Raw genomic sequence first — 15,919 nt, forward strand, 5'->3', positions numbered from 1 at the left:
GTCACCTCCTAGGTTCGTTGGTGTCTGGCCTTCTCATGAGATCGTCTCAGGAAATTCGTCCAGCGCAAGTTGCCTAACCATCTCGCAGGACCACGGGAGCTGCCAAGAACCAAGACCAGGCGCAACCCGCCTTAAGGTAGGGCCTCGTGAGTCCCGCACTGGCTCGCGAGTGCCCAGACACACCTCGACTAGCCCTGCCATGCAAGCCACGTGTCAGGGCGGGGCTGTACATGCCCCGGGGGCTCCACTCAGAGGGAGCCCTCACCCACGCACCAGTGGAAGCACCATGCTCCGTGCTGGCAGTCGACACGGTCGAGGAGCAGCTACGCCCGTGCAAGTGCGGAAGCGCTACGCTCCGCGCTGGTGATAAACAACTGAGGGCGGCCCCATGGCCGTACCAACCTCAGTGAGCCACCCGGCTCAGAGTCCAGCCTCACCGCAATGCTTTCCCCTCGGGAGAGCCACACGAGGGTTCTGGGAATGGGGGCAGCGCTTAGGCTCTGCCTAGCGTACGCCGCCCTGCTAGGTCCCTCGGACCTGGTCGTCGCGCACCACTCCCGAGCGAGACCTCGGCGAGGACAGGTATGAAGGTCTGTTTGAACGTCAAGGGGGACTCCTGAGCATCGGGACTCAGGAGCCTAACTGGCCACGTAGCCCCTCACCCCTTGGTCCGTCCTGGTGATCCGGACGGCCCAACAGCGGCTGAGGTATGCGCGGGGTCGGGCCCTGCCGACGTAGAACCCTAAGACCTACTTTAGCGGCTTCTTCCCGCAGGCCGTTTGCGCGTCAAGGGGGACTCCTGAGCATCGCGATCTAGGAGCCTAACTGGCCACGTAGCCCCTCACCCCTTGGTCCGTCCTAGTGATCCGGACGGCCCAACGGCGGCTGAGGTATGCGCGGGGTCGGGCCCTGTCGACGTAGAACATCAGGCAAACGGGAAGGAAATCGCGGATCCTAAATAAATTATTACACATCATATTGTCCCCCAAACGACAAGCAGAGTTTTACCGCCTCCACGAGGCACGTCTCATGTCACAGGAAAGCTCACAGGAAAGAAAAACGAGAAGGAGCACCGTCCTTCGCCAGCAAGCCCTTTTCTTCAGCCTTGGGCGCCGTCGTCAGGGAGCGCCTTCCCACCGGTAGTGGCCCATCGGTAGTGTCGTGGGCCTCGGCCGCAGGATCGGCGGGGCCATCAGTTGGAAGCGCAGGCTCGATGGCGAGGAACTTCTTCAACAGGGCTTCCACCTGGCCCTCCACGGCTGCGGCGGTGGCTGTGCAACGCGCCTCCTCCATGGGCTCGAGCAGGTCGCCGAGGTCGGCGCCGGGGTCGCGAAGATGCAGGTGGATGAAGACACGCATTAGAGCCGAAGAAGAAAGCGCGCGGGCCTCCCCTACACCATGGGGCCGATCCCGTCGACGACGCCCTCGAGCGCCTCAACAAGATAAGGAAGCAGCTAGGCGGGGCCTTCATCGTCCGTCGACGGCGGCTTCTCCAGGCCCTTCTCGTAGAGTGCCCGCAGCGCTTCGTGGGATCTCTCCTCAAGGGACTGGAAGGCCACGCGGTCCTGGCAAGAACCTTCGCCTTGGCCTCTAGCGGGTCTTCTCAGCCTTCATCTTCTTCTCCAGCTCCTCCAGGCGGTTGCGCTCTGTGGCCTGTGCCCTCGCCAACTGCTCCAGCTCGGCGTCGCGACCTCTGACGGCGTCTTCCCGGGCCTTCATCTTCTCCTCCTCCGCCTTGTGGTCTCGAGCCTCGGCTACACGCTCGTTGCGCATGACCTCCAGCTCTCGGCCTCCATCGACTGGCAGCGCACCTTGGCGGCCTCGGCGTCCTTCAGCGCCACCTTGCGGGTGGCCACGGCTTGGGCGGCGGTTTGCCTGTCCTTCTCGGAAGCCCCCACGGCGTGGCTCAGCGCCGGCCGGTCGGACGCATCGGAATGGAGCCAGCCAGAGATCAGCTCCAGGCGCCCGGCCACCAGGCGACGGTCGGTGCCTTGAAGATCATCGTGCAGTAGGGTCAGCGCAGAAAGAGCGTGCTCCAGGATGTCGGGCAAGGCAGAAGGACCACGAGCTGGTGGTGAGGCGGAAGAAGAAGGCAGCATCGTTGCCAAGACCGGCAGGTTGATGGCGGCAGGAGAAGAAGCCAGGGGCTCCGGAGCCTGCGGGGCCTCGGCCGGCGAGCTGGGGACGAGCGCCTCAGGAGCCGGCGTGACATTGGGGGTCGCCCCCTCCTGGAGACGCTCCTTTGGGCCTCGCGAGGACGACCGGGCCGGCGAGTTGCGGGCGCCATCATCGCCCTTCCGCGTCGGAGGAGGTGCGGCCGTGCCAGGCTGCTGGGTTCCCGAGGATGTGGTCGCCCCCTCCTTCTTCTTCTTCTTCGATGACGACATCGGCCTAGCAGCCCAAGGAGGAAGCATCAGGAAGCCGCAACGGAAGCAGGAGCAAGGGCAAGGTCAGGGCAGGATACTCACTGGTCCACGACAGCGTAGTCCCGACGCCTATTCAGAAGTGCGGAGCCTAGGGGCCTCGCGGCCTGGGGCGCTGGCGCGCGGGCCCCAGGAGTCGACGAGGCCGCGGTGGCTCCGGGCGGCGACATGGCAGAGGGGTCACCCCGAGAGATCAGCACCGATCTGCTCTTCGTCGGGACACCGGGCGGCAGTTTCCTCGAGGGGGAGACCCTAGACCTCGTGGTGGCCCCAGCAGGGGGCAGGACTTCCCTCACTGGGTGGTCGTCATCGTCGTCGTCGTTAGGCAAGGCGTGGAGGAAATCGGCCTTGCGCAGAGGGGAGGTCTCCCCAGACCCCTCCGGGGTGGCCGCCGAGTCCCGCTCCTCCTCCTCGTCAGAATCACCAAAGGACACCACCACCGGAACCGTCATCGCTGGGGCATTCGAGGGCGCAGGCGGCACAAGACCACGCCCATCGGAGACAGGCATGGCGGCGGCAATCTTCGCCCCATCCGGGCGGCGGTACAAGGGAACGAAGCTGTCCGGCGGGTACCCTTGGTCGTTCCCAACCAAGGAGCGGAGGGCCGTGCCCAGCTCCTCGTCAGACAGGGCCTCCGGAGGCAGGCGGAGGTCATCCCCTTCGTCCCCGAGCTTCCACAAGGGGCGCAAGCGCGCCTGGAGGGGAGCCACGCTCTGCGCGATGAACTCCTTGATGAGCATGGGCCCCGTTAGCTTCGCCGCCTGTGGGTCATCAGGCTTTAGGTAGGCGGTCATCCTCTCCAGCACCAGCTCCGCCCGAGGGTTGGTGAGCTTCGCGTGGAACCACCCATCGTGAGACGTGGGCATCTCCGTCGGCAGCACCAGCCGGGGGTGAGAGCACTTGGCATCCATCAGGACCCACTTGCTCCTGAAGCCCTCGGCCTTCTTCTCGGCCTTCGAGATTGCGTTGGTCTTGTTGGTTGCAATGAAGTTGATGCACCCTGAGCAGTGGCTGTCCTTGATCTAGAGATAGAATAAGTGGCGCAGCAGCACCACGGACGGCATCACCCCAACGTACGCCTCACAATAGAAGGCGAAGATTGACAGAAGGAGGATGGAGTTGGGATGAAGATGGAGGGCGTGAAGCTTGTAATGGCTGAGGACGGAATAGACGAAGTCGGAGAAGGGAGGAACCGACCCCGCAACGATGCTGCTCATGAAGAAGGGATAGAAGGTGCTGCCCGAGGCCTCCGGCTCGGCGGAGCCAGCCCGGAGTGCAGTTTTCCTCTTCTCATCGCCCTCCACCGTCATCAGGAGCGTGGCGGCAAGGTTCTTTTCCGACACGCTTGGTGCTTTCAGCGCAGGCTCGTACCAGGATGGCGGAGGGGTGGCCCGAGCTTTGTTGGGCGCCATTGGTGGCAAGCTCGAAGAAGGATATGGGTGGATCTGGAGTCTTTCGAAACGAGGAGCAAGAAAGGGGATCTGGAGCAAGACGAAGGGGAGCAATGAAGGCAGCGCAGCCCGCGCCAGCCTTTTGTCAGTCGGGCAGTTGCTGAGGCAGCGTGGGGAAGCAGAGACGCCGACGTCCCGTCAGTCGCCATGCGTCAATCAAGGCCGTAGGTGGTTGGGGCCCGCGGCACTCCGCACTTGCTCCTTGGCTTCGCCTCGAAGCCAAGTCCGAGCGCTCCTTGGGCCCGGGGGCTACTGTCGGCGTTCTAGGAACGGGGGTCCCCAGACTTGCCTGCCTGCGGCCCACGGCGCGGCTCCGCTAACGGCCTGGTACGACCCATCTTCACTAGCAAAAACTCAAGACCCTCGCGAGGCGGACGACACAAGACCTCCTCAGGGGCAGCCTCACTAGGTTGGCTCGTGAGGAGCGGAGAGATCAAGGAAAGGGGCATCTCGTGAGGTTCCCGTAACGTGAGCCATGACGACCAAGGCCAGGCGGGCGCCAGCGGGCGTAGAGTACTCGTTTCCTCTTTGGTGCTAAAGGAGTAGGCGCTGGCGAGGAGTCCCGATGCATCAGGCAAAGGTTTCTATATCAGTGCAACAAGACCAAGACCAGCAGGACGGCAGGACGGAGGTCATCGCGGAGCCCACGACGGTGTCACCACCAGAGCCTTTGGCAGGCGAAGACCACCTTTTGTCAGGATAGCTTGTACTAGCTGCCCCCTTCAAATTGGCCGTTGTGGGATCCCTTCCCGCCTAATATTTGGGAAGAGGACTCGGGCCTCTATAAATAGGATTAGCCACCACCGTAGAAATGATCTCAACTCATCTTGGATCAGATCCATTCCATCCACACACGCACAAGCTCATCGAGCTCAAGAACACCTCTCCTCAGGAGGTAGTTCTTCCCTTGTACTTGTTCATCTTCAGCCTACAGGCAATCCACCACACCACACTGGAGTAGGGTATTACACCACATCGGTGGCCCGAACCAGTATAAACTCTTGTGTCTCTTGTCCCTTGGGTTCGGCGAGCTAGGCCTTGAGATCGCGGTGAGTGTGTGAGCTTGGGGGAGAGAGATCTTTGTGCGCACCCCAGAGTTCAAACCTTAAGGGTTTTGCCGGAACCCTAATCCGACACATGACACTTCACCATCTTTGGGCCTAAGGAAATGCATTGTGGAGTAGCAATTGACGATGGGTTGCTAGAGTGACAGAAGCTTAAACCCTAGTTTATGCACTATTCCGTAAGGGGCTGATTTGGATCCATATGTTTCATGCTTTGCTTAAATTTATCTTAATTCTTCTTTCGTAGTTGCGGATGCTTGCGAGAGTGGTTAATAATAAGTGGGAGGCTTGTTCAAGTAAGAACAACACCCAAGCACCGGTCCACCCACATATCAAATTATCAAAGTAACAAACATGAATCAAACAAACGTGATGAAAGTTACTAGATGAAATTCCCGTGTGTCCTCAAGAACGATTTGCTTATTATAAGAGACCATTCTGTCCTGTCCTTTGCCATAAAAAGGATTGGTCTACCTTGCTGCACTTTAGTTAGTATTGCTACTTGCTCGTTACAAATTACCTTGCTATAAAACTACTTGTTACCGATAATTTCAGTGCTTGCAGAAAATTCCTTGCTGAAAACCGCTTGCCATTTCCTTCTACTCCTAGTTGGGTTTGACACTCTTACTTATTGAAAGGACTATGATTGATCCCCTATACTTGTGGGTCATCAAGTCTCTTTTCTGGCGCCGTTGCTGGGGAGTGAAGCGCCTTTGGTGAGTTTGAATTTGGTAAGGAAACATTTATATTACGTGCTGAAAATTACTATCACTTGTTACTATGGAAAACAATCCTTCGAGGGTTTTGTTTGGGGTATCTTCACCTCGACCTAAAGCACAAAGAGTTTCTCCTCAACCTACTGCACCTACTGAAAATATTTGTTATGAGATGGTGCTCCTCTATGCCATGGCTTCCATCCACGAAGAACTAGCCTCACTCGGGGTAGATGTTCACGAAGTAGGCGATCTCCTTGCCCATACAAACTCCTTGGTTCAACAACACAAGATTTGGAGGCTCCCATGTGACACCTAACCAATATAGAAGACACCACTATCCAAAAGGTAATAGAAATGGTTGTTCATGATGAACTCCTTGCTCTTGTGCTTCAAAAGATAGTATCCTCAACACTCAATCACACTCTCACAGATTTGGCATGATAGTAGGAGAAGGATTGGGTGAAAAGCAACTTGAGGGGGCTGACGATCAAACGGTTGGAGTCCCCTTGATTTCAACACAACAGTAGGTGGTTCTCTCTTAGAAAATGGATATGCGAAGTGGTATTTTCGTCCTGGTTGCTGTCTGTGAGAGTAGGTGGTGTGGGTGGGGTATATAAAGCATTCACCAAAAATCTGACCGTTACACACCTTTAGGCACAACTCGGTAGGACTGGGTGATACGTCTCCAATGGCTATATAGAACCAATTGAAGTTCTTCTTCGAAGGAGCGGGGGAGAAAACTGGAAGCCCTGGACGGGCCGGGTCCTAAAGCGGGACGTCGGCTATATAGAAACAGTCAGTGGACCACGTATTGACATCCTCTTTGGGAGTACCTGGAAGATAGTTGATACGTCTCCAACGTATCTATAATTTTGATTGTTCCATGCTAATATAGTATCAATCTTGGATGTTTTATATACTACTTTATGCAATTATATATTTGGGACTAACCTATTAACTTAGTGCCCAGTGCCAGTTGCAGTTTTTTGCTTGTTTTTGGCTTTTCAAGAAATTAATATCAGACAGAGAAAATACTTTGGATTATTTTTTTGTGGGCCCCTTGGTACGTCTCCAATGTATCTATAATTTTTGATTGTTCCATGCTGTTATATTATCATTCTTGGATGTTTTACAATCATTTTATAGCAACTTTATATCATTTTTTGGGAGTAAACTATTGACATAGTGCCCAGTGCCAGTTGCTATTTTTTTGCTTGTTTATTACTTTGTAGAATATCAGTACCAAATGGAGTCCAAACGCAGCGAAACTTTTCAGAGATTTTTTTGGGACTAGAAGACACCTTGGGGGCCAAGAAAGCACCAGAGGGGATCCCCGTGGGGACCACAAGACACTTGGGTGCGCCAGAAGGCCCAGGCACACCCAGGTGGGTTGTGGGCCCCATGGATGTCGGTGTCAAAACCAGCGGATCTCGGGTAGGGGGTCCCGAACTGTGCGTCTAGGATCGATGGTAACAGGAGACGGGGGACACGATGTTTACCCAGGTTCGGGCCCTCTCTATGGAGGTAATACCCTACTTCCTGCTTGATTGATCTTGATGAATATGAGTATTACAAGAGTTGATCTACCACGAGATCGTAATGGCTAAACCCTAGAAGTCTAGCCTATATGACTATGGTAATGTGTGTCCCTTCCGGACTACGCCCTCCGGTTTATATAGACACCGGAGGGATCTAGGGTTACATAGAGTCGGTTACATAAGAAGGAATCTTCATCATTGGTCGCCAAGCTTGCCTTCCACGCCAAGGAGAGTCCAATCCGGACATGGTGTGGTCTTCGGCCTTCATGTCTTCACAGCCCATCAGTCCGGCCCAATGGATAACAGGCCGGACGCCCGGGGACCCCTTAGTCCAGGACTCCCTGAGTAGCCCCTGAACCTGGCTTCAATGACGAGGATTCCGGCGCGCAGATTGTCTTCGGCATTGCAAGGTGGGTTCCCCTTTTTCCGAACTCCAAGATAGTCTTTGGATGCGATGATAGTATCCGGACCTGTCACACACCATACACAACCGCAGAGAGAATATATTTTTACACGAGTTCTATCCGCTGACAACTTTTTACAGCACGGCATTACATCTAACCGGCCATAATTCCAAACCGCTTTCATGTTCGACGCCCCACGTCCCGAGACGCGGTTGCCATTGGCACGTCTTGTCAAAGCAGAGATCGTGTCCCCTTATCGCGGGATTCTCATCAATGCGGGCATGGGTAACCCAACTGTGCCGTTTATACAACCCTTGGGAATAGGAGAACCTTAAGGCGAGTGAGGAGGTGTTTAATATTCGCTGCCTTTATAAGGGGATAAGGATTCCCTCTTCCTCTCTCACGCCATCTCTTTGTCTCCGTCTTTCCAATCTCGAGCTCCAGCGCCCAAGTTCTCATCTCTTTTCCACTCAAGCAACCATGTCCAGATCCGGTGGTCAGGGCAAGTGGATGGCCTCCTTCGTCAAGAAGAAGGATATCAAGGAGCTCCGGGAGGCTGGATATCTGGCCAAGGAGATCGCTCACCAACTCCCGGCCAAGGGACAGATCGTCCCTACTCCAGAGCGCCACGAGAGGGTTGTGTTTCTTACACATTTCGTCCATGGGCTGGGCTTTCCTCTTCACCCCTTCGTCCGTGGACTGATGTTTTACTATGGGCTAGACTTCCATAACCTAGCCCCCAACTTCATCCTCAACATCACTGCATTCATTTTTGTGTGCGAGGCCTTTCTCCGCATCCCACCTCATTTCGGCCTATGGCTGAAGACCTTCAATGTGAAGCCGAAGGTGGTGAGCGGCCAACAAGCAGAGTGCGGAGGAGCCATGGTGGGCAAGATGCCCAACGTTACCTGCCCCAAAGGCTCATTCGCAGAGATGGTGAAAGGGTGTCAATCGGGGTGGTTCTATATCACCGAGCCACGTGACGCCAACTGGGTGGCGGCCCCCGAATTCCGATCCGATATCCCGATACGGCTCACCTCCTGGCATGAGAGGGGCCTAACCTGGGGTCCCTCAGACGAGCTGACTGGGCTCCAGACATGCGTCCAGAACATGATAGATAGGAAGATCAAGCTCGTCAACGTGGTCCAGGTCATGCTCATCCGTCGGGTCCTTCCGTGCCAACGCCGGACTTGCTATCTGTGGGAGTACGATCCGGCCAAGCACCAGACGCTACTAGAGCTCTTCGCCACGACGCACGAAGAAATCTGGAAAGTGCTCTTCAAGGCCGGCGAGACACCACCGCCCACGATCGAAGATCGCGGGCTTAGCTTAAAACGCCAGGCTAACCCGGTAAGTTCTTTTAATGTTTTCAAGGCGTACCCTTTACTAGCATATTTTGAGAGAAAGTGTAAGCTTTCCTTCCCCCATTTTCAGGCCTGGATCAGGGTAGCGAAGGAGATTAACTACCCGGCTCCGCTGCCCGAAGATCAAGAATTCCCATTACTGACGAGAATGCTTTTCCCTGCACCTTACGAGGTGCCGGAGAAGACGGCCAAGAAGGCGGCCAAAGGGGCCAAGAAGGGCCTTCGCCGAAAAGGCGCTCTGGACGTGACGTCCGAAAGCGAGACTTCCTCTTCATCCGTTGACAACAACGAAGAAGAGGAAGAAGAAGACGACTCCCCACCTGAAGTGGGGAGGAAGAAGAGAGCGGCCCCCACAAACCCGGAGGCGAAAGCGTCTAAGAGGGTTAAAGGCTCCCTCGCGGATAACCCCGCGAGGGATGTTGATAGCAGTCCGGAGCGACCTCGCCGGACCAAGCCTCGGGCCGCTTTGTAAGTACCAGAATCCGAAAATGTCTGGCTTTCCCGGTTTTGTAATATTGATATGTCTCAAACCTTGTCATTGCAGTCCGGCATGCGATGGCTCCCTGCGATCCTCGACCGAGGGATCGCTAGACTCAAAGGAGATGGCTAGCATGTCTCAGCCACCTGCTCATTCCGTCTCTCCCAAGGGTGACGACGAGGTGGTGTCACAAAAGACGTTCCCCGACCGGGGGGAGCTTCCGGAGATCGTCGGGGTGGCGCCCCAGGGCGACTCTTCAGTCGCCGGACACATGGGGGAAAAGCCCCTATGGGGGATGGGGACGGGGGCCGAGTTCCCTTCGGACTGAGCCGGATACCATTCCGGAGATCTACGCGGCTCCGGAGTCCAGCGAACGACATTCCCCAAAAGGAGGGAATGTGCCTGTTCCACCGGTGACCTCTGTCCAACCAGAGGCACCGGATAATCTGCTGGAGGCGCTACGAGGCACCTCTATTGTGGATGAACACCGCGCCCTTATGGGCACGGTAATAGAGAAGGTTCAGTTCATCAAAAGCGGACTGACCGAAGCCTGCACTAGCCTTCTATCGGGCTTTGAGGTAAGTAATGTGGTTGTAGGAAGAATATCACAGTATAGGCAATAGCCCCTAATGCTCTGTTTGGTGTTCGGGAAGAAAACGCCGAACAGAGGATCGAGAAGAAATATCGCAGGAGTCTAACATAAGTTGTCTATGTGAATAAGCAGGTATCGCTGCAGGCTGCCACCACTCATGCTGCGGAGGTCCCCGGACTGAAGCAGAAACTGGAGCAGGCCGAGGAGGAGCTCGGCCTTATGAAGAAGCAGCTGGAGGATAGCCAAGGTATGCAGCAACCTGCGGGCACATTTTAAGAAAAAATGAATAATCCGTCCGGACTAAGGTGTCATAAACTTTATTAGGGGCCACGACCGAGGTGGCAGTCCTCAAGAAGGCGTTAGCCGAGGCCGAGCACAAAGCGGCCAAGGAACCCGCCGCGCGCGAGAAGCACGAGGCCCGGGTTGGCGAGGCGCAGCAACAGCTCCAGGGCGCTATCGAGAGATTTGAGTCCTTGGAGCGCGATTGTAAGGCACAAGAGTCCGAATTGGCGAAGGCCCGCCAGAGCGAATAGGATGCATGAGCCGAAGCCCAGAACGCCCTCCAGGAAATTCAGGCGGCCAAGAAGATTGCGGCGGGTAAGTCTTTCACCATGCAAAGCAAGTATGTGGAAGAAACGTTCCTTGTACTTATCCGAATTTGGGTTTTCCAGGGGCGTTTACAGATCTGCCGCGCAGTATATCAGATGCTACCGAGCATTATAGAGCCGAAGAAGGGATGTCTATGGAGAAGCTATTCTGGTCCCAATATCTGGGACCCGAGCATCCGGTGCCCTTCAGCGACCAGCTAAAGCAGCTGGTCGAGCTGCACAGGCCTGCCGAGCCTATACCTAGTAGCTACTTCGGACTTGTTAAGCGGCTTGTAAGTGCCTGTCCGCGGCTCGAAGCCATGAAGCAGTCAGTCTGTATTGAAGGTGCGCGTATGGCATTTGCCCGCGTCAAGACGCATTGGGCAAAGCTGGATGCCAAGAAGCTGATGACCGAGGGGCCGCCGGAGGGCAAGGAGCATCGTCTACCCGAGCTCTATTTTGATGGTGTCCTGGAGGGGTCCCGCCTTGTGGCGGAGCAATGTTCGAAGGATGTCATATTCCCATGAGAACATTTGTATTATCCTGTCCTGTAATATGGAACAATGATGTTATGTATTATAATGCTTGCATTTTATATTTTACCTCCTGTGCGGCCGTTTGTGAAATCTGAGGGTTGACCAGTCGTCGGCTTCTGCCCCCACGTAGATAGTACGAGGGGTGTTCGGGATAAATCTAAACACTATTTACTCCACAATCTGGTCCTTAAAGGAGATGTTTAGCACAACGAACAAAGCAATCAGACTATGCGGCCTTTACCGCCCTCACTTAGCCATAGGAGTTTGACAATTAAGAAAGTTGGCGAAGCCCCTAGTATTCGGAAGGCCGAACTAGGGGCGTTGTACACGCCTAATCGGAGGAACCGATTCTTCACGAGAAGCGGAAAAAATATCTAACGATTTGGAACCTCTCGAACAGCTGACCAGCTCTCGCCGCATCATGACAGTCAGTTTTCGGCTTTCTCTACTGAGGTGCTCCTCCGGAAAAACCGGGACACAATCGCAGTAGTTATCCCTTTACTACCCTAGCCGATATAGCGGAACATAGGGTAGCAAGCACAGGAGCCGGGCAACCCAACTATTGACCAAAGACATGATTCGGAGCCGATGCATATAATGCTATAAGTTCGGAGTGCCGAACTATACTGTAAAAGTGTTCGGACTTTTATTGCCATAATGCGGGGTGCAATGAAGCCCCTGGCGTAGTAATACGTACCATGGTGTACGTGTGCGATAAGTAATATATACGAAGGTGAGGAAACAGGAAAATTAAGTGATAAGCTGACGCCACCATTTATTCACTATTGTGATGTAACTAGTACGTCGAGGCGTACTTTGTGCAAGCAATGCGATAAATAAGTAAGGCTATTTAAGATGCCGCAACCAAGGGCGAGCTGCATGCGGGTATGTAAAACAAGTATGGCAATCGTTTAGTAGAGACCACCTGGGGATTCCCTTTTATGCCAGAGCTCCTTGCCTCCTTGGTGTGTTCTGCAAGCGGGTCGTCCGCATAGACCTCGAAAAGAGAAATAAACCCGTAATAAAAAGAAAAAGTAAAGACGTGCGAATCCCAGGGTCGGTCAAGCCGCACTGTGGATCGCGAGCGAGTTATGCCTCCGTCAGTACCCATGGGGCTTTGAGTACGTAGTTATGGACGCGTGGTACGGATGCCATTTCCTCATTGGGGTTGGGACGGAGGCCGAATTTACTAATTCAGCTCTTGACAAACCGAGCTGCCCTGTTGCAGTGTAGTCCGGACCTTCTTAACGATGTCCAGGGGCTCGACGGCCGGATTATGGTGCCGCTTGAGAAGGCCGCTCTGTATTTCTGCTGCTAGGGCTGCAGTATGCTCCTCTGTACGGAGGGAACGTTCCATGTTTCCATTTACTGTAATGACGCCGCGTGGACCGGGCATCTTGAGCTTGAGATAAGCATAATGTGGCACCATGTTGAATCTAGCAAACGCGGTTCGTCCGAGCAGTGCGTGGTAGCCGCTGTAGAAGGGGACGATATCGAAGATTAGCTCTTCGCTTCGGAAGTTATCCGGGGAACCGAAGACCACCTCCAGCGTGATTGAGCCCGTACAACGGGCCTCTACACCTGGTATAACTCCTTTAAAGGTAGTTATCATGGACTTGATTCGTGAGGGATTAATGCCCATTTTGCGTACTGTATCCTGATAGAGCAGGTTGAGGCTGCTACCATCGTCCATTAGGACTCGTGTCATGTGAAATCCATCGATGATTGGGTCGAGTACCAATGCGGCCGAACCGCCGTGACGGATGCTAGTTGGATGATCATGACTATCAAAGGTGATCGGGAATGACGACCATGGGTTGAATTTTGGGGCGACTGGCTCTACCGCATAGACGTCCCCGAGTGCGCGCTTGCGCTCCCTTTAGGGGATGTGTGTAGCATGTATCATGTTCACCGTTTTGACTTGAGGCGGGAATTTCTTCTGGCCCCAGTGTTCGGCTGCCGGGGCTCCTCGTCATCGTCCTTGCTCTGTGATTCCCCTTCCTTGTTTTCGCTATTTACTTTGCTGGCTTGCTTAAAGACTCGGCAATCTCTGTTAGTATGGTTGACCTGTTTGTTTGGGGTGCCATGTATCTGGCACGGACGATCGAGTATGCGGTCCAAGCTAGATGGTCGTCCGCTGTTCCTTTTATAGGGCTTCTTTCGCTGGCCGGACTTGAAGCCACTGAATCCGGTGTGAACTGTAGTGTCATCAGTGTTATCGCCATTGCTTCGGCGTTTGTGTCTGTTGCGCCGGAGCTTGCTAGTGCTGTTTTTGGCCTCGGAGGGGCCTGCGTCGTTGGTTGTGTTTGTACTGCAAGCCAGCCAACTATCCTCTCCCGCGCAAAAGCGGGTCATAAGTGCCGTGAGGGCTGCCATGGACCTCGGCTTTTCTTGGCCGAGGTGGCGGGCTAGCCATTCGTCACGGATGCTGTGTTTAAAGGCCGCTAGGGCTTCGGCATCCGGACAATCAACGACCTGGTTCTTTTTGGTTAGGAACCTAGTCCAGAATTTTCTGGCTGATTCTCCAAGTAGATGAACTATGTGGCTTAAGTCATCGACATCAGGTGGCCGAACATAATTACCTTGGAAGTTGTCAAGGAAGGCTTCTTCCAGGTCCTCCCAGCTGCCAATGGAGTTTTCAGGCAGGCTATTTAGCCAGTGTCGAGCTGGCCCTATGAGCTTTAGTGGGAGGTATTTGATGGCGTGGAGGTTGTCTCCACGGGCCATGTGGATGTGGAGAATAAAGTCCTCAATCCATACTGCGGGATCAGTTGTTCCGTCGTATGATTCAATATTGACGGGCTTGAACCCCTCGGGGAATTCGTGATCCAACACCTCATCTGTGAAGTAGAGAGGGTGTGCGGTGCCTCTATATCGGGCCGCGTCCCGGCGCACCTCTGATGAAGTCCGTCTGTGGTTATCGGCCCGGGTGTGACTAGGTTTGTCACGTCCGAATAGGTAGCCGTCATCCCGAGTCGGGAAGCGTCCTCGCGATCCGTAGATTGATCTGGTGTGTCCTGCTCTACTGTCCAGATCCTGCCGAAGGTCGTATGTATGGTCCCGAGCTGTTCTGTCCCTGTTTTTGCGAGGCGGTGGGGCGGGCTGTTGTTTGGCATGAGTTGCCGTTTTATCCCGACCGCGGGGTGGTCGGTCCGCCGCACTATCCCGACCGCATGGTGGTCGGTCCGCATTGCGTGAGGGAGGTATAGGATCTGGTGCCTCCTCATCGAACTGAGGTAGCAGTCTGCGCTTTGGGTAACTCTTGGCTGGGCGCTTGGGGCCGTATTCTTCGGCTGCCAGGAAATCGGTCCATTTGTCAATGAGTAGGTCTTGATCGGCTTTGAGCTGCTGCTGCTTTTTCTTCAGGCTTCTTGCAGTAGCTATTAGCTGGCGCTTGAAGCGCTCCTGCTCGAGGGGTGCCTCAGGCACAATGAAATCCTCGCTGCCGAGGCTCTCCTCATCCTCGGAGACTGGATGATGACTATCGTCATTCGTGCCATTGGGCATGGCCTGTTTATCAGGGTTATCTTGCCCATTGTCTTGTTCCTCCTGTTCGGATGCAACTCCAACAGGGTCTTCATTGTTTTTGGCGTCGCCCGGAGTACCATTTTCTCCGGTGCCGGTGTTGCCATCTTTTGAGCGACGAGGCTTAGAACGGCGTTTAGGGCGCCGATGCTTGGACTGTGTCTCAGAAGGTTTATTCACGACTGGGTCTTCTTTGTCATCGTCGCTAGTTTAGGTGTGTCAACCATGTACACATCGTACGAAGAGGTGGCCGTCCAACGTCCAGTGAATGGCGGGTCTTGGCCTTGCTCCTTTTCGGCATCGTCGTCCATACCATTGATATCTTCAGAGCCATAATCGAGCTCGTCGGTTAAGTCCTCGACGGTAGCTATGAAGTGGGTGGCGGGTGGGAAGCAAAATTCCCCATCATCAGCCTCTAACTCAAACCGAACATAGTTCGGCTGTGAGTCCTTCTCCAAGGACAAATTCTTTAAAGAGTTCAGCACATCGCCCAAAGGTGAGTGCTGGAAGATGTCTGTGCTAAATTCGGAAATCGATAACCGATCCAGCTCGGTGTCCGCAGGCGTACCAGGTCCGGAACTTATAGCCGGAAACGAGTCCGGAGTTCCAGGGACGCAAATATTGCGGGGTGTCGAGTCCGTGTGCGGCTCCAACGCCGCGGACTCAGTGGCCTTGGATGGCACGATCTGCTTTGGTTCTAAGGCTGTTACAGCAACAGGAACCATCTCCTGGACATGATCCGATGACAGATTTAGGTCATGTTCATCGGGGCGTGGGGAGCGATCACTGCGGTCTCAAATCCGTTGAAGATCAAGTCTCCACGGATGTCCGCGACGTAGTTCAAGCTTCCAAATCTGACCTGGTGGCCAGGGTCGTAGCTATCGATCTGCTCCAGATGGCCAAGCAAATTGGCCCGGGGAGGAAGGTTTCTGCTTGGACAACGTCACTATCGACGATTGAAGGGGCCATCGAACCTTTCGTCGACGGCACAGTGGAACTCTCAATGAAAGCACCAATGTCGGTGTCAAAACCAGCGGATCTCGGGTAGGGGGTCCCGAACTGTGCGTCTAGGAACGATGGTAACAGGAGACGGGGGACACGATGTTTACCCAGGTTCGGGCCCTCTCTATGGAGGTAATACCCTACTTCCTGCTTGATTGATGTTGATGAATATGAGTATTACAAGAGTTGATCTACCACGAGATCGTAATGGCTAAACCCTAGAAGTATAGCCTATATGA

This window comes from Aegilops tauschii, chromosome 4 (genome assembly GCF_002575655.3).
Source record: "Aegilops tauschii subsp. strangulata cultivar AL8/78 chromosome 4, Aet v6.0, whole genome shotgun sequence".
Classification (NCBI taxonomy): domain Eukaryota; kingdom Viridiplantae; phylum Streptophyta; class Magnoliopsida; order Poales; family Poaceae; genus Aegilops; species Aegilops tauschii.